Source organism: Macaca mulatta, chromosome 18, assembly GCF_049350105.2.
Source record: "Macaca mulatta isolate MMU2019108-1 chromosome 18, T2T-MMU8v2.0, whole genome shotgun sequence".
Classification (NCBI taxonomy): Eukaryota; Metazoa; Chordata; class Mammalia; order Primates; family Cercopithecidae; genus Macaca; species Macaca mulatta.
In genome coordinates, this window is record NC_133423.1 from 51608108 (window position 1) to 51634270 (window position 26163).

The window sequence follows — 26163 nt, forward strand, 5'->3', positions numbered from 1 at the left end:
GTAGAATCCTAAGGAAGCTCTGGCCACTGAATTCTGAATTTTGGGTTGCATGTCCTATGAGAGAAGATGTTACCAAAAGACTGAAAGTCAGAGAGAAACTAAGAAAGACTGATGCCCACTAACAATTCCTATGTCCCAATTTTGTGAGAAACATTGAAAGGTGTTAAAGACTATTTTCAATGAATTGATTTAAATTAGCATATATTTATTAAGATGACTAGTTTGGCATTTGTATGCTTTAGGTGCTCACTGCATTCACTATTAATAAAATGTGTGATAATTTCAAAATGCATTATCAGTTGTTTCTCTAATTTGTTTTCTGATAGAAACATAAACAGTATATGAACTCTAGAAGAATTCAGGGCAAGTGGAGATAACAAAGGACATTTTTCCTTCTAGTGCTTACATTCTGTTGAATAACTGAGAGATGTTTCCAAACTCATTTCTTAACTACTTGTGAGGTGTTTTTTTTTTCTTGTTTTTTTTTATTTTTTTTTTTTTATTTTATTTTTTTTTTTTGAGACAGAGTTTTGCTCTTGTCGCCGAGGCAGGAGTGCAGTGGCACAATCTCGGCTCACTGCAACCTCGACCTCTCAAGCTCAAGTGATTCTCCTGCCTCAGCCCCAAGTAGCTGGGATTACAAATGCCCAGTTTTCTCTTTAAGTACTCTGCACTCTTTTCAGGCTTTCAGGTTCTGTGCTTAGATTCCATCTGCTGGACCTTCCCTTTTCTAGCCTGCTGGCATAGCTGACTCTTCTCATCCTTTAAAACTGCAGTTCCCAATATTTTTGGCACTAGTGACTGATTTCATGGAAGACAATTTTTCCATGGATTGTTGGGGATGGTTTCAAATGAAACTGTTCAACTTCAGATCATCAGACATTAGATTGTCATAAGGAGTACACAATGCAGATCCCTCGCATGTGCAGTTCACAATAGACCTCTTGCTACTGTGGGAATCTAATGCCACTGCTGCTCTGACAGGAGGTGGAGTTCAAGTGGTAATGCTCACTCACCAGCCGCTCACCTCCTCCTGTATAGCACGTTCCTCTTAGGACACAGACCAGTTTCTCATCTGTGGCCCCAGGCTTGGGGACCTCATGAAAGCCTAAAATTTTCTCTCCATGAGCCTACTATCTAAAGTAACAGCTTTCTAATCTTACCATTGCCCCAGAAACTTTCCAGCAAGTTTCCATCCTATTTGTTTCCTCTTTGCATTTATATGAACATCCATAAAGATCAGCAATTATTTAGGCAGGCATCAATCTCTGGCTACATATTCAAATATTCAGTTTTTCTGAAAGTGTAACTTTCTGCTCTGTTCTAAAATAAAACTGAATTCCTGTTAAGAGGGTTCTAGGTCCCATTTCACTAGATGGCAGAAACCTTACTTCAGTACATTTAGGAACACCCCTGCCTATTCCCTCCTCTCTGTCAGAATCCCATTGAAAGTAAATTTTAAGGGTTCGCCAAATGCCCCTGGAGAAATGTCAGGATGTGGTGTGTGCGTGTGTGTTGAGGGAACGGAAGGGTGGGATTTTGTTGTGCTTTTCTGTGAAACTCCTGAAGCTAAACTTTGGGACCCCAGTCATGACCTTGAACTCAATTTTGTATTTTTCTATTAAAAGAAAAATCTTCAAATTGTGTAAGAGGCCCCTCAAAACCCTAATCTGCTCCTGATAATATTATTAGAAAGGCCGTAGAGCTAAACGTTGTATTTTACACTAGTTTATTCATCCATACAAGTATCACTGTCATTTTGGGAGCTTCAAATTAAAAAAAAATGTAGGTTTTAGACAAATTGATTGCTTTGATATCTTTGTCACTGGAGGCATAATTTTTGACAGTTCTGATAAGGCATTTATCCCTCAAAAAGTAAGCCTGTGTGACCACAGTGGCTGTGTTTGAAAAGCTGATGGACTGTCATGCAAAAGGGAGGTGAAATATGTTTTGGTAACTCCAAAAGAACAAACTAGACAAAGAAGAAAAGGAAGAAGGAAGCAGCATTATGAGGAGACCAGATATGTGCCGGGGACTTACGTTTCATCATTACATCTCACACACTGAGAAATGCACGATAGGTATCCTTCACACCTTTCTACAGGGTAGAAAACTTCGGAAGGATTAAAGCTTCTTCCCAAGGTCACTTATCTAGTAAGCAGCCAAGCAGACACACTCAGTTCTTTATGGGTCTTATTCTCTCCAGATATCATCCCTGTGGGATGTGTCTGCAGTAGTGTGATGTGCTTAAGAACAGCACTGTTTTGCATTATAAACATTGCAGGTACGTTGTTAATAATAAAATAATGATGTTCCTTAGATTTTAGGTGGATTTTGTATTCTAGACATATTTTGGAAACGTCCCACATATTTTGGCTGAATGACCAAACAAACAGACCAATGAAACAGAAATACAAGTAGATGTTACACATAAATTACCTTTATATGAGTGGAAAGTGGGAAAAAAACCTGTATGTTATAAGGCCACCTGTGGCCATAGGAGAACCATTCTGAAGAAAGATCAAGGAAATAAGACTGGATTATAGAATTTGAGTGGAGATGACAGTGGTGGGAGTCTTGTGGCCAGGGAAGAGAAGGCTGCTTTAAAAAGAGGGATAGAGGAATAGTGGGAGCAATCTAAAAAACAAATTCACAATGGGAAGTATAAAAATAAAATAAAATGAAGCTCTTCCATTATTTTGAGTCCCATAAGAAACATGCAAAACAACGACTTGCTGTCAGAATGAAACTCTGAGTGTTCCCATCAGAACTAAGTTACATTAAACAGGAGCAGCTCTCATGGTATTATGCTGCTGTCATTTCTTGGTAAATCCATGTCATTAGCATTGATTTCTTGAGGAGAGATTAAAAGAGGTTTAGTTAGGAGAGCAAGGCAGGAGTGGATATTATCCAAGCCAATGCAGCTCTGGGTCTCAAAGATGACATTTTCCTCTCTGCTTCATTAACTTGCAGAGCTTGTTGAGCTTTGGCTGTTTCTAATTAATTCTTTTACTGGCTTTTTTTGAATGTGTATCATCGCTGGCAAACCATATAAAATGAAGAAATCTCTCTAAGGTTTTACCCTTTTAATTATTATTTTTATTGCTTAAATGAAGCTCCAGAATTGCAAATGTTGACATTTTGGTTTATTCTAGTCATTAGAGTTTTCAAAGGGGGGAACAAAAAAGAAAAAAGAAAGAAAGAGGAGGAGGGAAAGGGTAAGAAGGGGAGGTAGCATTGAGCTGGGGAAATGAGGTGAGGTTGGTTCTCAATCGCAGAGACAAACATTGAAAGGGGAAAAACAAACAGGTTTGTCAAATGTGACCTCCATGATGGTTTTGCCCTTTTAAAAAAGAGCAGGAAATGAAATATCACTAGACGTAATTCCTACTGGTCTCTTACACTAGCCGGTGCTCAGATTAAACAGGGCTTTCTGCTGTCTGTGCCATTTGATTTGATTTGAGTAAGTAGCTCCTAGCAAATATGCTACACTTTTTTTTTGGTCACTGTTGCTTCTGTGTTCATTTCGATATTAGAAATAAGGAGAATAACTTTGGAAAAAACAAACATCAATCAAAGCAAATTAGTTAACAAGGCAATTTGCTTTGGTGACCCAGAGAGAAGTTTCTCAGAAAAGCCAGCCCTGGCAACCCTAAGTCACTTTCAGCTAATATTAATTGAACATCTATGTAAAAAAAAAAAAAAAAAAAAATTATACTGGACATGTGTCTAAATGCTAGAAGATGTGTGTATGGGAGAAGTGTTATAAAGAAGTTTCAGAAAAAGCTCTATTTTAGTATTTTACATTGGGGTTTTAATATAAGCTAAATTGAAATAAAAACAACACCTGCTGTTACCAATAGTTTTCTTCCCAGATATTGAAGAGAAATATGATATACGAGTCTGTTTTTGTAGTTGAGGCATTTTTTTTTCTATAGAAATGTGTTTATACATGGTGTTCATGTTCTCTAACTGCTCACAAAAGCCTACTTAAGTCATGATGTTACTGAACTATAGTAATGTCCTAATAACACTATGGAAACTAAACACAAAGCACAGCAATGTTTCTATGGGTTAATGCATTCAGAATTTAAATTTGCATCTCCAGGAATGGGTCTCCTCCCTCTGTGATGGAAGGGAAGTTATCTTAGCTGCAGGTCATTAGAGTCCCTTTCACTTTCATTCAGAGCTTCAGCAAGGCATGGGCTGTAGAGATGTAGGTACAGAGGCAAGGTGGGGAGGTGTCGGAGCATCCTGGGGAGGTGTTCTGAGAAACTGGGGCTTCTGGTCTGTACTAAACCTGGGAGTGTGGCTTGTCCCAGCCAAACCTTGGCTGCTAGATTGTTGTTCATCTGTGTACCCCAGGGAAATGCTCGGTTTCCCTCTTGAAATCTCCCAGGATTGATCTCACTGCTTTTCTCTCTCTTTTTATGCCATTCTGAAGGGGTTGTATACTTCCTTTAAGAAGTTTTTGTGCTTTGTTTGTTTGTTTAACCAACTTATATGAAAGCTAAGATGATAGGTAAGAACTTCCTACTCCTATGGAACTCCTACTTCCATACCCAGCTCTTCTTTCTTCACTGCTTCTTCTCATGTTGTAGCTTAGAATGGAGAGAAAAAGACTAAATCTATGCAGAATAATTTACATTTCAAAGAACAGCAGAAATCACTCATGCCCTCCCTACCCAGGAAAGGAGAAAACTGAGGGACAATATAAGAATTTAAAAACAAGCAACAATAACTAATATTTATTGATTGTATACTGTGTGCCAACTGGTATTTTAGATAATTTATATGTATCAACTCATTTAATATTAACAGTAATCCTAAAAGTAAGTACAATTATTATCCTTGGTGTACAGATGAGAAAACTAAAGCAATACCTAAGATCACAGTTCACGGGTGATGACAGATTTTTACACAGGGTTGAGGGGGCTTTAGGAGGACAAAGAAGACTGCTGCTGAAAGGACCAGCATTGAGACTAGGACACCCAAAATCACTATGCAAAGATAGGTCTTATGAAGATAATTTTCTATGTCCCTCCAGCCTCCCTTTTGTATTAATCATCCTCTATGTTCAATTTAGTCCCTCCTAGTTCAAATTAGCTCTAAATTCTAGCAAGTTAAGACAAGGGAATATTTTTAGATCATCATTTCAGGTGTGCAAGAAATAACTTTTCCTCATTTGTTTATAACTTAATTTCATTTTTAAATATAATTCCCCATTTCACCAGAATTTGGAGAATATAGCTTCATTGTTCTTGAAGTCTCCCTAAGGTGATGTAGGATTCTAGGATCTTATTTACAGGTTGAAGTTTTGAGAAAGTGATGACACCCTATCATCTGTCCATGTAGGCTACCTCAGAGACATCCATTATCCCTGAATACACAATTTCTTCAGGTTCCCAGGCTCCATGCAGCCTCAGATTCACGCCTGGGGACTGGGAATTTTGACTGAGCCTGATAATCCCTTGCCCAATGCCCACATACCCTACTGTTATTCTATTTAGGAAGCCTTGACATTAACCAGCAGTGCTGCCTAGATTCAGGGAATGGAGCCTTGTGGCTTTGGACCTCCATGATTTTCTCTCCTTCCTTCCAACAAAGCTTGGGGGAGTCTCTTATCACAGGGAGGGGCACAAGTGGATTTTCCTTTGCACATTTATTCTTACTACTTCTTTCAGACCATATCCTTATATCACTTAATATTTGAAAACATTCTACCTGTTCTGAAGGATTTTGTCTTCTGGGAAAAAAACAATCAAAAATATCTGTAGGCTCCTCTAAACTTCCACCCTGAGCATGTTAACAATGGAATCAGAGAAGTCATTGTAAAAAGAGAATAGAAAAGGGGTTGATGAGGAAGACCCCAAAAAATTGTTTCTTTAATGTTAATATTTCAAATTGTTTACCAGTCACAGCAAGAATGAGAAGGGATTCCCAGGTAGAGGTAAAAAGGAAGTGTAAAAGAACATCTAAATGAAACAAACTCCATGTGGCAGCAACAGGTAGGAAATGGGGATTTCTGCAGCCACAATTTCTAAGAAGGAAAAGTAGTCAGTCTCTACTCATTATGTGTAATTTGGGTTGAGCCAAGTAGAGTTTACTAAGGCGGGAGAACACAGTCAAAGGAGGCCTGAATAAGCATAACTCTCACACATGACTTCCTGTTCTGGCCCTACCACAGACTGATGATAACTTGTGAATGGAGGTTAGATTTCTTCTTCAGAACAGGGAAGTTTTATTCTTGGATTCACTTGCTTCCTTCAATTTCTGAACCTGTAGTATGTGTATGCAGTATGCATGAACTTGAAAAAGATGGCCCACCCTCTTAGATACTGCAAATAAAGATGTCAATCTTCTTAACCGGGAATTATGAAATGATAATATTCAGTGTGTTTCCTTTACTCAAGGAATTGACATTCTCAAGGTAAAAAACAACAACAACAACAAAAAAAACACCATTAAAAGTAAACTCAGGAAAGCAAAATATTGTTTTCTTTGCTTTTCTGGCCTGATTGTAACTGTCACCCTCCCTTGCTCTTATTCCTGGCATGAGCTACAAAACTTATTTTTTAGACTTCCCCTCTCTCTTGTTCCTCTTTCTCATCTCTGTGAAATTAGTCCCAGTGAGACCATGGCCATGAGTACAAGTGTGTAGATGACCCACTGAGGAGCTTGTGCAGCTTCTGCAGCTGTACTAATGAACCTATTCTCTAAGTACAGAGCCATTGGCATAGAGCAGTCGCGTGTTTCTATACAGCACAGATTAATTTTCCAGGGTTACTGAATGGTCCAACTCTAAATTGTTTACTTTCAATTGTCTCAGGTGCTGGGCTCTGTTGTTCAGCTCCTTCTTAATAAAACCCAAGAGTTCCAGGCTTCAAACTGCATCGGCCTTTTTTTTTTTTTTTTTTTTTTTTTTTCTGTTTTTCGTATAGTTCCCTTTAAGTAGCTACAGCTTTACAAGGAGACCTGGCAAGAGTGGAGGATTTTTCATCAGTCAAAGTTATTTCTTTTCAATAGATCTTGAGATTGTGTTTAATTATTTTTCACCCGTGTGTTTTTATTTTATTTATTTATTTTGCCTCCATTGGGAAGCAGAGGAGGATTAGAAAAGAGGATGAATCTGCTTGTACTTGGATGTGTCCTTACATAACCATCAGGTGTACTGGCAAAGAAAGATACTGAGTTTGAAGAAATGCTGGAAAGCAGTATCCGGAAGAAAATAAATTAGAGATTAAAAAATGTCTGGTTTTTTGAGTCAAACACTTTTGACTTTCATGAAGATCATAATGAATACAACACAGAAGTAATCCAGTGTTGATAAGTGCTTCAGTTTCGGAGGAAGGAGGTAAATAGGTGACTGAGGGGGTGAAATTTTCAGGTGAGTTACACTTCTTCCAGGCAGGTGGCTAAACCTTGACAAGCTGCCAAAGCAGTTAACAGCAGCCACTGTTGCTCAAGGCACTCTTCCATGCTTTTAACTTTTTCCAAACTGAAATATCTTGAGCAAAAAATGCTGCCAGCAATTGCCATCAAGAGGATTGCATACGTGACAGAAAGTGAGTTTGAGTAAGTGTCTGAGCCAGTTGAGGCAATAGGTGGGCCTTCTGGTGATAGAGAAATGGCAAGGAACAAGGTGAATGGGAGTGGCTGCATGAATATGAGTGTCTCAGGAAAGCAAAGAATTTGCTCTTTAATCTTCCTAGAGGTTACATACAGAGTGAAGCCCTAGTAATCTTGAAAGCAGGGATAATGCTCATTATTTTACTGGAGCATTTCCAGTGTCTAGTATATAGTTATTAATATTGAACATTGATTGAAAAGGTGGAATAGGATCCAACTGGAGTCAGAATGGAAAAAAAGGGCATAAGTCAGCTGAATTAAACGGTGACAAGCTGTGAGTAGTTCCACTTTGTCTTGAAAGCTGGAGCTCCTACTGTGGAGGGCTGGCTTCTAGTGCCAGCTCTGCTGTTACTTGAGCCTCTCCAAACTTTAATATCCTCATCTGTTAAACAAAAATGACAACAAAGAATAATTCAATTATGTTTAATGTAACTTCTGTGTGTGATATTCTATTTTCAAAATGGCAGCTTCTCAAAGAAGAAAAGAGGAGTGTGTCAGAAAGTTTAAAAATAATATAGAAATGTAAACATTGCAGTTAGAAATTTTTAGCATCATGTAGGTTACCTGTCCACAGGGGAAGGTGAGCTTTGCAAAACACAACCCCATCTTCATTAACATTAACATGATTGAGAATTTCTTTTAAACTCAAGCAATATAGAATTTTACGTGTAAATGTTCCATGTCAAAATGAGAGCTTTAAGCAGGAGGAGATTTAAGAGAGTATGCGAGCTTTGCGTGAGTTTTGCAGGACTTATATTAATAGCTTTATTTATTTGTTTCATTAGTGTCTGTAAGATTATTTGTTGGGAATAAAATTGCCCTGAGTTTTTCTCCTTGCCCCTGTTTTCTGCTTTATTTACCCTCTTGGGAAGCTTATGTGAATTGGACACATATTCTTATAGACTGACTAAGGAAAATCTTAGTATGTAGCTTGGAACAAAGATGAAATAGTATCTTCTTTTGGAAGCCTAAGAATGCATACGGAAGACTAACCATATGGCCACCAGGATAGTATAGTTAAAAGTTATTAAGAACAGAGAGTAGCCCTAGAAAACTCCTTATCTTCTCAAGCAAACTGCTTTACCATGAGCCAAAATATTTTCCTCTCAACATCACATTCTAATAGCTCAAATTCATACAACAGCGTAAATAAAGGGTAGCCAAATATTCTACGAGGTTAATTTGTACAGGGGTTGGTGGAGCAGAACATGCCACTCCACAAGGTCCATATGATTAAAACTTTAGATCTTTATCATAATCTTTTTATAAGCTGGTGCTAAAAAGTTTATGTAGGAACTAGTCAGTGTATTTATTTTATTTACTTTGTTTTATTTTGTTTGAAAGTATTTATATATAATCTTAACAGGAAATATAGATTAAAATCATGATATTAATTAAAAAAACACGGTACTTGGAATTAGATTTAAATTCTAGACGACTGCCTTTGGGCAATTCAATATCTCTCAGCTTTGTTTTTTTGTTGTTGTTGTTCGGATGGTTTTATTTTATTTTTTTATGTATTTTTGAGACGGAGTCTCACTCTGTCACCCAGTCTGGAGTGTAGTGGCCTGATCTCCGCTTACTGCAATCTCTGCCTCTTAGGTTCAACTGATTCTCCTTCCTCAGCCTCCTGAGTAGCTGAGATTACAGGCACGCACCACTATGCCTGACTGATTTTTGTGTTTTCAGTAGACACAGGGTTTCACCATGTTGATCAGGCTGGTCTTGAACTCCTGACCTCGTGATCCACCCATCTCAGCCTCCCAAAGTGCTGGATTACAGGCATGAGCCACAGTGCCCAGCCTTCTTTAAAAAAAAAAAAAAGGTAAAATAAGGGAGACAAAAATAATTTCCATGAAACTTTTCAGTCCTAAACTTTTCAACAGCCTATAATTAAGAATTAAGTTATATGTACAGCATTTCAGATTCAAAAGAGCATCATCCCCTATTCATGGGATACTCAACATTCAATTTGAGACTGTAGAAGGTGTTGTATAAGTAGGGTTGAGTCAACCTATGGAAAACCCTAAATCCTGGAACAGGAATTCTGATTTGTTGAACTTAATTTCATCATCAACCTAATAGCATAGAATGCATTTCCTGGAGAAGATGAATCTGAAAGACTAAAAAAGTGTTGATTATTAGTATGATAATTATTTTACCAATCTGGCTGCAGTCCTCACAGCATTCCTAAGATAGGACTCTATTATCATTTCTCCCCTTTAGATAAAAAATTATAAACCAAAGTGTCAAAGAATCTTTTCCTACATTCTGCAAGCAAGTTAAGTGACACAGTCAGGATTTAAGCCCAAATTTCACAATCAGATTTTAAAGCTAAAAGAATGTTGACAGTCATCTACTTTAATAATCAAAGTATAAGACTACTTTGACAAAATATGTGGCTTAAGAATCTTTTACTTTAAATAACAATAAAGGCATATTTAGAAGAGAGATTTTGCAACTATATGACCAAAAGTTCCCTTACCAAAATACCTTTTTTTCAAAAAAAATTCTGACATAACCTAAAAAGGGCATTCTCTAGACAAACAATAACACTGTCAAAATCTATTTTCTTTTATTTCACTTCTTTTTTCTTAACCATTGTCTTTATTTGGTAGTAAAAATTCTTCCTGCATCAAGTATTAGTACCAGTTTTTTTTTTCACTCAGACTAATCAATAATCTCTACTTCATGATGTCTTGCCTCAGTGGCACAGTCTTACTTATTTTCATTTATTTCTTAGCATCCTAGATGTAAATTCCATGAGTGCATCATTAGCCTGTTGGCCTTGCCATTGTACCATCACTTTGAGGAAATTGAGCTACTACATGGTGCGTCTCTCCTCTGTGGAGAGAGCTGCTGGGTGAGGATGAACAGAAGCTTCCTACAACAGTCATGTAACTGAGCCACCTTGGAAGCAGCTCCTCCAGCCCCATCAAGCTTTTAGATGACTGCAGCCTCAGATGACATCTTCACAGCAACATCACAGAAAGACCCAGAGCCATCCAGCCATGCCGCTCCCAAATTTCTAACCTACAGATTATGAAATAACAAAATCTTACTATTGTTTTAGCCTGTTCTCTGGCCACATCTTGGTTACTTTTGTGTATCTTCTTTGTCTTCATCTTAATGTTGGTGTTTCTCAGCTCATCATCATGGCCCCTTTTTCTTTTCCAACTGTATAATGCTTTGGAGACATCTCTTCCATTCCCATGATTTCAGTTACCACCATTATGTTGGTGTTTCCTAAATCTGTATTTTCATCCAAAATGTGTACTCTGATTTATAGATCATATATCCAGGTTCCTTCTGGATAGGGCCACTTGGGTACCTCAAATTCATGTCTAAAATTAATTTCAGTAACAACATTTCTTGCCAAACATATTTCCCAAATGGGTATTCACGATTTTGGGTGATCCCTTTATCATTCAATCTATCATCAACATTAGAAATTGGCAATTAATCTCAACTTCTACGACATATATAATGAATGTCAGTCCCTTCTGGTATTTCTTGCTTAATATCTTCTTCACTTACTTTATGTTTTTCATTCAAAAATTACTGATGTATTTAAAAATGTTATAATTTTATTCAGAATTATTACTGTATCCCACTAACTGGTCTTCCTGACTCTTGTCTTATTCTTCTCCAATTCAGTCTTCATTGTGCTAAAAGGAAAATCTGGTCAAATCACTTCCCTGCTTAACATTCTTCAAACCATTCATGATAAAACATAAAATCATTATTTAAGATATCCAAATGATTCATAATGTATCAATTTCTTGGCCTATTTTGCCTGGTTACAAACGACACCAAAATTTAGTGGCTTAAAACAAGAAAGTTGTTTATGTTGCTCCACATTAAGTACAATTTTTGCAGGGCTAGTCACAGTCAGATCACCTCTACTTTACTCAAGGTCAGCTGAGGCAACTGAAGGGCTCCGGACTGGATTCATCTGAGGGAATTTATGGGGGCATCTGGGTCTTTCTGTGATGTTGCTGTGAAGATGTCATCTGAGGCTGCGGTCATCTAAAAGCTTGATGGGGGACTGGAGGAGCTGCTTCCAAGGTGGCTCACTTACATGACTGTTGTAGGAAGCTTCTGTTCGTCCTCACCCAGCGGCTCTCTCCACAGAGGAGAGACGCACCATGTAGTAGCTCAATTTCCTCAAAGTGATGGTACAATGGCAAGGCCAACAGGCTAATGATGCACTCACGGAATTTACTTCTAGGATGCTAAGAAATAAACGAAAATAAGTAAGACTGTGCCACCGAGGCAAGACATCATGAAGTAGAGATTATTGATTAGTCTGAGTGAAAAAAAAAACTAGTACTAATACCTGATGCAGGAAGAATTTTTACTACCAAATAAAGACAATAGTTAAGAAAAAAGTAGTGAGATAAAAGTGTATCTGTTGGTCAATGTTGGCTGTTGGTTGGGAAGACTCACAGAGTTGGGTCAATCAGTAAGAACACCTGCTCAAGGACTCTTCAAGTTGCTTCTTGGCTATCTCATAGCACAGTGAAAAATATTCAAGGGTAATGAGAAAGCCAAGTGAAAGCTGTGGTCTTTTTATGACCTATCCTCAGAAGCCAGGTATAATCACTTCCTTTATACTCCATTAATTTGAGAAGTCACAACCCCTCCCAGGTTCAAGGGGATGAAAAAAGACTCTGCCTCTTGAGGGGTGAGTAGCAAGTTTCTGGAATTCCATGTGGGACCAGAAATATTGCTCTTGCTGTGTTTGAAGAATTCAATCTGATGCACAGTACCGTTGTTTAATTCACTGCTCATTGTTTTGATATTATAATATTTCTGAATTAATTGCAATTTTCAACAGAGATAACATGTTTGATATAGTTTCCTCCATAGATATTCATCCCTTTGAGTGCATTGTCTGTCAATCACTTCTTTCTTATCCCCTATTCATCCTTCAAGATTTAGTTTGGCTAACATTTTATCTTAAACTCCCTCCCTATATCCCTGGCCTCCAAAGATCGCTCCTCTGGGATCTTTTAAAACTCTGCTTTTAGTAATATCTTCTTTCTTTTTTTCACAATATTATATTTTACTAACTTGAATACTCCTCTGTTTCTTCTGTTGGATCTAAGCAATTTGAGGTCAGTTCTACATCAAATTTGTTTGTATATGTTCTTTGTTAAATGCCTAAAAACTAGTAGGAATGCTATAACTTCCATGTAAATTTTGAATGAATGAGACTGCAGAGATGCTTTGGGATCCTACCGCCAAAGACCTTGTATGTCAGACCGGTGTTCAGAATGTATCCTGGGCCAGTCTACTAAATCTTTGCCTTTGTGAATTAATGATGAGCATTTATTTTGATGGCATTAATCAAAGAAGGATGATAGAACTAACATGATGGCAGGATGATATAGGATAAGCCAAGTGTAGGAGGTAGGGTGTTGCTGATGATCCATAAAAGGACAACAGCAACTGTCTCAAGCAAGGTATTATATGCAGGTAGAGAAAAAGATTCAATGAGCTTTAAAATCTAGTTGCAATCATATGATGCATTAAGCATTTTTTTCTAAAGGGCTGTGGCTACACTGTCAAGACAATTTCTAATCTAAGCAATTCCTGACCTGATTTTTGGAAGCTGATGATTCACATACTTATAGACTTAGAGGCTTTACTGGTGTAGGTCATTTGTAATGCTCAGTGCTTGTAGTTTAAATTAGCATGGCTTTTACAGATCCCTTAATGTGCATAATCTGACCCAATAGTGAGATGGTTTTAAGAAATATAGAGTTTAGGGAAAAATATATATGAAACGATTTTTGAAGATTTCCCAAGTGCTAGCAGACTAATTTAAAGGACCTTAACTGAATTCTGATCAGAACCTCTCCAAATATCTCTGTCACATCTAAATGTGGCCATCTGGCCACTCCATTGTAATATTTTCAAATTGTGACCAGCAATGGAGATGTTGAATTTGGGCTCAAACCCAACTTTACTCTGTAAAATAGAAATTGTCAGTGATAGAAAGGAGAACAAGTTTGATTGGCATTTCCTTAGTAGAGAATCCGTGAACACATCAAACACATGATTTTATGTGTATGTGAAGAAATGATGCTTTTATTCCAAATAACTATTTAGCATTCATATATAGTATTTTGATGAAAAAATGATATTCAGTTAGAACCCATTGTGATCTACATAATGTAGAGATATAAAGAGAAATAGTTATTACTCTTAAGACACTAACATAATTTGAAATGCAAAATACATGAGAAATTAGAATCCACAGCAGTGCCTGATTATCATATACAGCAGTACTATTGAAACACTAAACTTACAAGACGTTTTGAACAAAAGAGAACCGAGGCTACTTCAGCCAAACACTATACATAATTTCATCTATCACAATAATGCTTTAAGGTATTATCCCATTTTCAAATGAGAAAATTGAACGCATGTGTTTGAAAAAAGCTCAAATTGGAGCTTGGTTCTCACTCCAGAAATATTTATTTTTCCAATTTGCCATCCTGTCACTTATTTATTTATTTTTTTAATGATAGTATGGAGTGACAGTATGAGCAATATAGATAGTATGAGTGATATAGAAATGAATATTTTTGGAATATCACTTTTTTTTTTTTTTTTTTTGACACTGAGTCTCGCCCTGTCGCCCAGGCTGTAGTGCAGTGGCGCGATCGATCTCTGCTCACTGCAAGCTCTGCCTCCTGGGTTCATGCCATTCTCCTGCCTCAGCCTCCCTAGTAGCTGGGACCACAGACGCTCGCCACTACGCCTGGCTACTTTTTTTTTGTATTTTTAGTAGAGACAGGGTTTCAATGTGTTAGTCAGCATGGTCTAGATCTCCTGACCTCGTGATCTGCCCGCCTCAACCTCCTAAAGTGCTGGGATTACAGGTGTGAGCCACTGCACCCGGCCAGATACTTAATTTTTAAACAAACTGAAATCAGTTTGACTTCATACCCGAGGTAGAAAATTAGCCCAGCCTTGAAAGATGAGTAAGTTTGGAGAGGTGAAAATGCAGATAGTAAAATGGGGAGAAAGACACGATTGAACAAATGCAGATGGGAAAGAATTCAGATTGTTGATAAGCAGGTCAATGGGAGTCAATGGGAATCCTTCCCCCCACATCAACAATCAAATAAATGAGTTGTTTAGGGCAATAAAAAGGTAAATAGTTTGAAAGGGAGGTACTGCCCATGGAGGGTCTTGATACCAGTTGGTACTGTAAAAATGTGTATATTTTCTCTTGACAACATATTCTTTTATTTTTCTTTTTTCACTAAAGGTTATTTGATACTACATAGTCTAGTGGACGTACAGTCTTTATATTGCACATGAACTGGAGATGAAATATTTAAAATTAAGGTATTACAATTAATGGCAGCATTGAAATGAAGAGTAATGACAGATTCAAATGTAGGACTGCTTCCCACAAGCGCTAAGCCCACTCTTTGTAAGTCATCATGGAATCAAACCTTTCCGAAGCTACGTTTCTATGTCTGCCTTTTGGGAGGACTTGCCATGTAAAACATCTAGGTCAAAAGTAACTCGTTGTAATACACAGTGAGGGGACAAAGGGAAAATGAGTCCAAGATTCCATTCCATTCTCACCATTATCATCCACCTACGCTAGATCCCCAACCACCCCTACCAACTGCTGGGCCCAACAGTTCCATGCTATAACTACAGCAAAACATCCTACTTTTCAGTTCACAAAAACACATAAGTACCTTCAACTCTGGGGGCACTTTAGATACCCGAACCATTCTTCTTTCCTTTCCTAACAGAAAAATCTAAAGTCAGCTAAATGTTCTTTGTTTGAGCAAGCTTTATTAACCTATTCTTCTACCTGAGTATCTTCATATTGGTGCATACCTATTAAAGCCTTTATCTATTGCATAACATTCACTTTTTTTCTGCCCAAATCTGAGTCCCTTGGAAATAGCTAATTTTGTTAATTTTTTTTTTCTGTCCTCATCCTCAGTGTTTTGCTGATGTTTTAGAATAAATAAATGTTCTGAAGTCTGTGAAAATCTCTGTATTTTATCACAATGTTTGAGAGAAAATTCTAATTGGTAAAAATACATATGAAATATAGAAGAAAACCATTCATTTATTTTTCTTTTTAGTAAGATGATTTCTGAATGGGAATCTTGAAGAGATGAACTAGAAGCCTGAGACCCTTAAGAAATATTATAGTTTTGTTGTCCATCTTAGGCAAAGTAAAAATGAAATCTGCTAGCCTGGGTTTTCCAACAGGCATGTATGGGAAGGAGGCAATGAGGAATGAGAGAGAGAAGATGAAGGAAATTCCAGCAGGAAAGTAACATATTTAGCTCAAGCAGAGAGAGCTCTTAAGTTAATGAGAAGCCCTACATGCTCTCAGCTTATGTTACTCGTGGAGGAACTGGGTATAGCTCTGAGTCTGGAGGCAGTGCAGGAAGCCACAGGATACCCCATCGCCACCCCTCAATAATCATATTGGTAGCACAGAGGCGCATTTTTGATGTGGTTTCTGCCATGGAGCAATACAAAGACACCTAAATATGACTGACTCCAACACACAGGATTGCAGGCTCCCTCCTGGCTTCCACAACATAAATGGCCTTTCAAGCAGCAGGAGCCTGGGGGACCAGGCTGGCTTTTGACAAAACTGTAGAATCAGCCAACCTGCCTTCGGCACCCTCCCATCACTCACTTCCATTTCCATGCTGTTTCCCTCTCCTGGAGCTCAGTGCTCTTTCCCTGTTCATCTCTTGCCCTCAGGCAGGGAGTTATCCAGTTGCAGAAATATGGAGTCAGAAACTGGAGCTCTCCTTCTCAGCCTACTGGCTAGGTTTCCTTGTTCAATCTTTGACATCTCTGTTCCTGGGATTTTCAAAAGCACACACAAATAAAAGAGTGACACAGAGAGTAACTCTAAAGAATCTTCTGTCTCTTCTTGTTTAGGACATTATTTGAATTGATGGTGAAGGTGAAAGTCTCACAGTAAAGCCAGCCCATTGGTGCATTGTTATTGGTTTAGAATTAATTTACTTTATTTCTTTCTCTTCTCTTTTTCCACCACTAGGAACTGCCTTTGAAGCTCAGACCCACCCGTCTACTACTTCTACTCTTCATGCCTCTTCACTGGTGGAAATATAGGAGTCATCCAGCATCCAGGGAGGAAACTCAGAGGGTAGGGGTGAGTCAAAGGGACCCAACCGGGCTTGTTCTGTGGAGGGTTGAAGCCAAATCCACCAGCTACTCAAGGATCTGTTCAAAATTGGAAGCATGAAATAAATAGTACATCCTTATTGAGGAAAGGAAGATGGGGTCAGAAAGTAAGTGTGGGGAACTAAATCAGTGTGGGTAATAGGCCAGGATTAAGAAGAAAAAGGCAGAGGACACAGCAGCTGGTCTGGGGTCCACAGCAATATTCAGGATGTTTCCCCATATAGATAAAATTGCTACTTCAGAATTATTTCTCAAAGTGAGCTAATTATTTTTCTCCCATGTTGATACCTAGAACCAGGTTTCAGGACATCTTGCTGGTGGAGTGTGAGCAGAAGGGGTTAGATGGTTCTGCCCTTCTGGAGCAGGTGTCTGACCACAGCAATTCTGGAGCATCTGAGTCTGTCCTGAAGCTACCTCTTTGAGGTGACAGATGACTTAGCCAGGGGCCAGATGGAACAGGGATTTTATAAGCCTGGCTTTATTTATTTTTTTCTTTTCCTCTTTTTTTTTTTTTGCCTTGCCTTCACCTCTTCATCTTTGTTTCCTCACCAAAGTCAGCAGCATGATGTCACTGAGCCCAGGTTGGGAGAGTGGAGTCAAGGTTAAGGTATAGCAGAAGAAATCATCATGACTACTCTCTCTTCCCACATCACACTCGATGGCTTACTCTCCAAATGAAGAGCTAGGAATATCTAACAGGACAAATAAGCCACGGGCCTGGAGCTCAAGACTTTTTGGTGACTTAGGGATACAAGCTTAAATTGATAGTAAGGATGCCAGTCTAGGACAAACATTCTCCTCCCTAGGTAGTCATCAGTTTGGCTATCTTCATTGGAAAATTGTCTTCAGTAGCTCTCATAAAAAATGGAACAGGGTGCAGATGTTGGTTTGACAGTTCGGACACAGAAACACCTTTCTCGTCTGGCAACCTAGTTTCTCAGGGATTGAAGGAAGTTCATCAACACTTTATAAAGTTCCTTGGCAAGATTAAAAGTTGTTTGAATCGGGCCCTGAAAGTTGATCAATAGCTGCTGGTCTCCCTTTTCAGCACAGAGGCCTGCTTTTTTTTTTTAAATCTCTGCTAGGGTCTGAAACCTGATAGGGATCATCTTCATAGAGCTGAAACAAATGTTCTATCATGCATGGTACTGTATTCCCTCCCTCTCCCTCTTTCTCTATGATCCAGTAACTTTGCTGTGGATAAGGTTGGTAAGACATCATCTGAATTAAGTAGTCAAATTAAAAATTCTGAGCACAGGCAAATGGTAATAATGTGCCAAGTGATAAATTACAATTAGAAGAACACAGTGTCGGAAGGCCGAGGCGGGCGGATCACAAGGTCAGGAGATCGAGACCATGGTGAAACCCCGTCTCTACTAAAAATAGAAAAAATTAGCCGGGCGCAGTGGCGGGCGCCTGTAGTCCCAGCTACTCGGGAGGCTGAGGCCGGAGAATGGCGTGAACCCGGGAGGCGGAGCTTGTAGTGAGCCGAGATTGCGCCACTGCACTCCAGCCTGGGCGACAGAGCAAGACTCCGTCTCAAAAAAAAAAAGAAGAACACAGTGTCTTTTCTGTGAAATCCCTTCTAAAAATACATAACCTGAATATTTTCATGAAGAAAATATGACAACAAAACTCAAATTGAGGACATTAACAAAATAATTGGCTTGCAATCTTCAAAAATACCAAGGTCAGACAAGTCAAGGAAAGACTGAGGGGCTTTTCTAGATTGAAGGAATCTAAAGATACATTATAACTAAACCAACTCATGATCCTGCATCAGAGCCTTTTGCCAAAAAGGGAACTATTGGTACAATTGGCAAAACTTGAATGGGCATCTGTGTATTTGCTAATGGTAATATATCCATATTAATTTCCTGCTTTCCTGCTCTTACAGTGGTTATGGAGGAGAATGTCCTTGTTTGTAAGTGAAACTTAAATATTTACAGACGATTGGCTAGCACATCAATAACTTACTCTCCAGTGATTCAGGAACATATTTTTGGCTTTTTTGGTTTGTCTGTTTTGAGACGGAGTCTCGCTCTATCGCCCAGGCTGGAGTGCAGTGGTGCCATCTCAAGTTTAAAAAGCTAAAAAAAAAAGCCTCTATTCATAGACATAATGGTTCCAGGTGTTAAAGTTCCTTTAAGGGTCCCCTGTCCTTAAAAAGAGATTAACTTATGTGGGTTTAATGTGCATTTATTTTAGAAAGCAAATATTTAATATTAGGAAAATAGAATATTTTCATTGAAAGACCACTGAATTGGGATATCTGAGCCTTAGTTTCTAACTCGGCATGGGCAGAAGCATGTGTGACAGTTTACCCCTGACACTAAGCTTCCACTCATGTACATGGTTGACCACTCTCAAGCTTTGACAGAGAAATTTCACATTAATTGACAGAATTTAAAGTGCTTAAAATACCCCCACAGAAATAAAGGATGATTCATTTTTGAGAAAGGTATTTTAATTGATTTTTAGATAAATAAGAATGGATAGGTTTTAACCTTCTTTCTAATGTAACTGAATTTATTTCTTACTTTTATATTTTGCGTATAGACACAGACTCAGGTTACTGTAAGTTCTGTTTTCAAAAACAAATGGAGTTGCTCTGTTTGACTAACATTTAAGACATGGGGCTTAATGGTAAAGTTACACTCATCTCTCATTTGCGACACTGACAGAGGAATCCACAAATACTCAGATTGTCCATGTAAATAATGTGCTTTCCTAACCTCTTTGTTATAGAAGAATCATGGATTGAAAAGATGACTAAGAAAGGAAAAGAGGTTTATCAAACTAATTACATCAAAGGGAGCTGAAGTTACCCTGTTCCTGTTCTCAATCAGAAAAGTAATATTAGTCATCTGAGAAAAGTGATTCCCCTACCCACACTGCCAGGCAACTGCATATCTGCTTTTGGCACCATAGATCAGTTGGCATTTCCTAAGGTTTTATTGAAATCACATAATATATTATGTATTCCTTTTTCTTTGCTGGCTTCTTTCATTCAGCATAATTACTTTGAGATACGTCCAGTTTGCATATATTGATAGATTGTTTTTATTGCAGGTTAAGTATTACACAGCTATACCAAAATGTGTTATTTCATTCACCTCTTGAAAGACAACTGAGTTGTTTCCAGTTAGGGGGCTCTTAGAAATAAAGCTTCTGTGAATGTTCTTTTACAAGTTATTCATGATCATATAATTTTTTTCTTTTCGTTAAACATCTAGAGATAGAATGGCTGAATCATATGGTATGTATGTGTTGAACTTTTTAAGAAACTGCCAAAGTATTTTCACCAGCAATGTATGAAAACCCCAGTTTCTTCACATTCCCACCAAACTGGATATACCTCAGCCTTTAAAATTTTTGCTAATCTCACTATTCACAATAGCAAAGACTTGGAATCAACCCAAATGTCCAGCAGTGACAGACTGGATTAAGAAAATGTGACACATATACACCATGGAATACTATGCAGCCATAAAAAAGGATGAGCTTGTGTCCTTTGTAGGGACATGGATGCAGCTGGAAACCATCATTCTCAGCAAACTATCACAAGAACAGAAAACCAAACACCGCATGTTCTCACTCATAGGTGGGAATTGAACAATGAAATCACTTGGACTCTGGAAGGGGAACATCACACACCAGGTCCTATTATGAGGAGGGGGGACAGGGGAGGGATGACATTGGGAGTTATACCTGATGCAAATGACGAGTTGATGGGTGCTGACGAGTTGATGGATGCAGCACACCAACATGGCACAAGTATACATATGTAACAAACCTGCATGCTGTGCATATGTACCCTAGAACTTCAAGTATTAAAAAAAAAATGTTTGCCAATCTGACAGGTAAGTAGTAGTAAACTTTCATGGTTTTAATTTTGCATTTCTCTAATGACTAATGATGTTGAGTCTTTTCCTATGGGTATTTGCTTTTTATACAGTCTTTGGTGAAATACCTGCTGAAATATCTTATTTTTTAAGCTAGGATGTTTGGTTTATTATGGAGTTTCAAGAATTATTAATATAGATGTAAGTCAGACATTGTACATATGTCTTGTAGATATTTTTACTGAGGCCATAGATGGCCTTTTCATTTTCTTAATAGTGGCTTTTGAAAAACAGAAGTTAATTTTTGTGTGTAATATGAGACATGTATTATTATTATTTTTATTATTATTATGCATATAACTATTCAATTGTTCCAGCATTCTTTATTGACCTTCTTGGGTTTCCAAATAGATAAAATGCAAGTCTCAATTTCATCAAATAAATTTCCAAGTTGCATTACCATTATATTTTACTTTTAGTATATCAAATACTCTTTACAACTGTCTTCTGAAGCACTCAATTGAAATAGAAATGTATTACAGGATTTTGGCATGGTTTTATAAGGTAATATATAACTTACCTTTGAGAGTATTGTTCTGAAATTAACAACCATTAAAAACACTATGCGTGTCTTTTTTCTTTCATAATATTATTTTTACTCTTTTTTATTTTTAATTTTTTTTTAAATCACCTTTTATATTCAGAGGGTACATATGCAGGTTTGTGATCTGGCTGTGTTATGTAATGCGGAGGTTTGGGCTTCTAGTGAACCCATCGTTGAAACAGTGAACGTTATAATAAATAGGTAGTTTTTCAACCCTGTTTCCTCTCCCAGCCTTCCCTCTTGCGAAGTTTGCAAAGTCCATTTTTACAATCTTTATGTGTATTCATTTTTAGCTCCCATTTATGAGTGAGAACATACAGTATTTGGTTGTCTGCTTCTGAGTTATTTCATTTAAACTAATGGCCTACAGCTCCATCCATGTTGCTGCGAAAGACATGGTTTTATTCCTTTTATGGCGGCATAGTATTCCATGTGTATATGTATATTCATAATATATATATTCATACTTTATATATGATATAGATATATCTATATCATACTTTCTTTACCCAATACACTGTTGATGGGCACCTAGGTTGATTCCATGACTTTGTTATTGTGAATAGTGCTGCAATAAACACAAGACTGCAGGTACGGGTGTCCTTTTTGACACAATTACTTTTCCTTTGGCTGTATACCTAGTAGTGGGATTGCTGGATTGAATAGTAGTTCTATTTTTAGTTCTTTGAAAATCCCCATACTGTTTTCCATTGGAGTTGAACTAATTTACATTCTCACCAACCGTGTATAAGTGTTCCCTTTTCTCTGCACCCTTGCCAACATCGGGCATTTTCTGTGTTTTTAATGATAGGCACTCTGACTGGTATAAGATGATATCTCATTTTGGCTTTAATTTGCATTTCTCCGATGAGTAGCGATGTTGAGCATTTTTTCATATTTTTGTTGGCCGCTGTATGTCTTCTTTAGAGAAGTGTCTGTTCATGTTCTTTGCCTGCTTTTTAATGGGGCTATTTGTTTTTTCTGCTATGTATGTTTAGTGTACTAAAAAATCAGTAACACACTGTTATCCACAAGAGTATGCCCACAGTAAATGCTTTTAGACTGTTGAAATGTCGTGGTTTTTATGCATGAACTGAGTGTTCTATCTCTTCCTCATGGTCAGAGTGTCAGTTACAATTCTAAAATGCCTCAGTGTTCCTGTACTTAGCACAGTTAACTGAATTTTATTTCTTTATTTGGGATTTCAGATCCTCAATAGTAAAATAGTAAACATCATATGCAAAATTTAAGAGAAGTTTTTAAGAAACAATATACAGGTTTAATGCAGAGATTGCATGATAGCCTTAATGGGAACTTTTTTTTTTTTCCTACTTTTCTAGTAGAATTTAAGCTGGCTATCTACCCAAATCTTGACTTGACCAAATCTGAGGAAAGGAAGTGGTATTTTCTTACTTGTAGATGGCACTTTGTAATTTACAAAATAATTACACATATTAACCCATTCAATAAACATTACACACAACAAATATTGTCTATATTGTCTTACTTAATTTCCCCACTGCCATGCAAGTGGGACATAAACAAATCATATAACTACAGTAAATATACACATTATGTATATACTATATACATCTTCATATTCACAAATCTTCAACTGACATTTAGCATTTCATTTAATTATGAAGGAAGGCAACAAAACACAGTTCTGTTAACAATATCTTGACTTTTTCACCAACAGAAGTCACGTTTATGTTCAAATCACATCTAACTTGTTGCAGACATCCCAAAACATTGCATCTGCTAATCATTTTAATATAATAATTGTAGTTATTAAACTGCCTTCTAGCTTGCATTTTTAAACATTAATATATATATTTAACATTTTTAAATGTTAAAATATACATATTTAACATTTTTAAATGTTAAAATATATATATATAAATATATATATATATATATAAAATTTATATACTGCTATGCCACACATTTATTGGTTTAGTTGTAGTTGTTTTTTGTTTTTCTTTTTTTCAACAGAGTCTTGCTCTGTCGCCCAGGATGGAGTGCAGTGATGCAATCCCGGCTCACTGCAACCTCTGCCTCCCGGGTTCGAGCGATTCCCCTGCCTCAGCCTCCCAAGTAGCTGGGACAACAGGTGCACATCACCACACCCAGCCAATTTTTTTGTATTTTAGCAGAGACGGGGTTTCACCATGTTGGCCAGGCTGGTCTTGAACTCCTAACCTTGTGATTCACCCGCCTCGGTCTCCCAAAGTGCTGGGATTACAGGCGTGAGTCACGGCGCCCAGCCGGTTTAGTATTTTAGTAACTGCATTTCAGTATAATTTGTTTATTTTGAAATCCTATATATTGAGTTAGCCACTACAAGTTTTAAATGCATTTATTTCATAATATTTAATATAATTTTATACTGAAAAGAAGCCCAAACTGCCAAAGGGGTCTACAGAGTAAGAATGCTTAAGAATTCCTAAAATAGAGTTATATACAGGATCAGGTAAAGACATTAAAAGCATAGTGTTGAGTGTTGAAAGAACAAATCTGGTTGAAATCTAAAGTTCAATACCATTTATGTCCATTGAAAAATCAAAGTCACACCACATTAAAAATACATACAAACAGGCAAGCATACATGTATCAAAGAGAGGAAAGTTATGAGTAAATGTACATGTGGGAGTGGGCTTTAGGTAGAAAGATCAGGTATATAAGATAAAAGTGATGAAATAAAGATCATGTAAAAATCTATGATGCTAGGTGTCTGCATAGGAGGGTCAAAAAGGAAAAATAAAATGAAGATATTTACGTTGGTTCGAGACCCATCACCTCTAGTAAGCCACTCAATATCCAAAAACATCCTTAAGAGAGAGAGTCCTTTATCTCTGGATTTACAACAGTCAGACTCTACTTATGTAGGATAGGAAGTATTTCTCTCTCTCTCTAAATAGCAAGGGGTCTAACATAGGGATGCTCTTGGAGTTTCTTTTATCTGCTCTTATCAACGGAGCCAAGGATTTTTTTTCTTTCCATCACCACTTGTCACTTCATCAACATTTAAAGCAACCCTGTTTTTCTAAAATATGTGGGGCTTGTCTTCTCAGCACAAATGGCCTTTGAATGGCGTCTTAAACAAACCAAAACAGTGTTGGTCCATGCGTGTGCCTGTACATTGAGGCAAAGTGTAAGTATATACTATTTGTGTACCACAGATCACTTTCTGTATTCCACATGTATTCCCCACAGCTCTTCATTTCAATCCTGACCACATAATGCATTGCTTCACAACATTTGTTAACTGAAAATACACTGGAATTGTTTGACAGCAAATAAGACATAATTTTCTTTGTATAAACTATGGATTTACATCTTTGGCCATGGGAAAGCCATATAAATACTTCCAAACGTGTCAAAATTTCTTTTAGTAGATTTGAATTAGTATCCTATATTCTCATTATTTATCAGAAATATCCCCTTTTCTCATGAATTTTATGAATTTGACCCATGGCAGTTTATCTTAAGACATATTATTGGCATACTAGTTTGTTGGCCACACTTTTCCCTTGACAAAGCTGGTTACTCTGCATTCAAATGTTTGTCTTGGAAGCTGATCAATGAAAACACATGGAAATATGGCGGGGAACACACACTGGGGCCTGTCTGGGGTGTGGGGAGGGGGAGCATCAGGAAAAACAGCTAATGGATGCCGGGCATAATACCTGGGGGATGGGTGGATCTGTGCAGCAAACCACCACGGCACACATTTACCTATGTAACAAAACTGCACATCCTGCACATAAGCCCTGGAAATTAAAAAATTGGAAAAAAAAAAAAAGAGTGTTTCATCTTTCTCTATATGAAATTTACTACATTTAATTCACCAGAATATAAGTGCTATGAGGACAGGGTTTTTATTACTCTTAATTCTCTTACATATCCGCACTGAGTTATTCCTCAATAAATATTTGTTGAAGCAATTATATAAGCAATAAAAGAAAATATAAGGTAAATTACATTTATTTTTTAAAATTTCCTTCTAGTTTATATTTCTGTTAAGTTTCCCATAATGTGTAAGGTTTCTCATATAATTTTCTAATAAAATATTTAAAAATATCAGTTCATTTTTTTCAGTGGTTTCCTTGCTTACAGCCTAGCAATTCTTGACAAACTATGGTGATTATTTTTAAAACTTATTTAGGAGCTGATGAAAGCAGAATAACATTACCATCTCTAATGTGTTCTAATTATTTAGAAAAGAAAACTTTTATTACAATTTACCGGTTTAAATCACATACTGTATGCTGCTCGTTTAAAAAATACATTAATTCCAATGAGTAAATAAGCAAATTTTCAATATATTCTGTCAATCATTACTTAATATTTAAACTCATGCTGAGATACCCCTATATTGTACTTTTATAATATTTTATTCTAAAAATGTTTTCCCATCTGTTGAAATTAAGAATAGATATTTTATGACTAATTTCCATCATATATTGAATTCCCAATCCAGACCTTTTAATACCTGTATTACTTAAACACAAGTTTTCTGTCATATAAACTAACCACATTACCTACTATTAAAAGTTCTTCCCAGAAAGTGATTTTGGCAAACTATATAGTTAACCAACTATTAAAATCAAAGCTATATGAATTATATACATTTTTAAAAAAATAACTGATTAAGAATATTAAAGGAAACAAATCTATGTGCATTTCAGGGTAACCAATGTATGTGATTTATTAGGATTTTTAAAGAGTGTGGGACAATGTTAAATCCAGTTATTCAAAAAGGACGAGAAAATGGGAATAGAAAACAAAAGTGTATGAGCTCCTAGAGAAAGTAGATAATTTACTTAGAAATGACTGGACAGAAAAGTTCCATTGTGGGAGGGACAA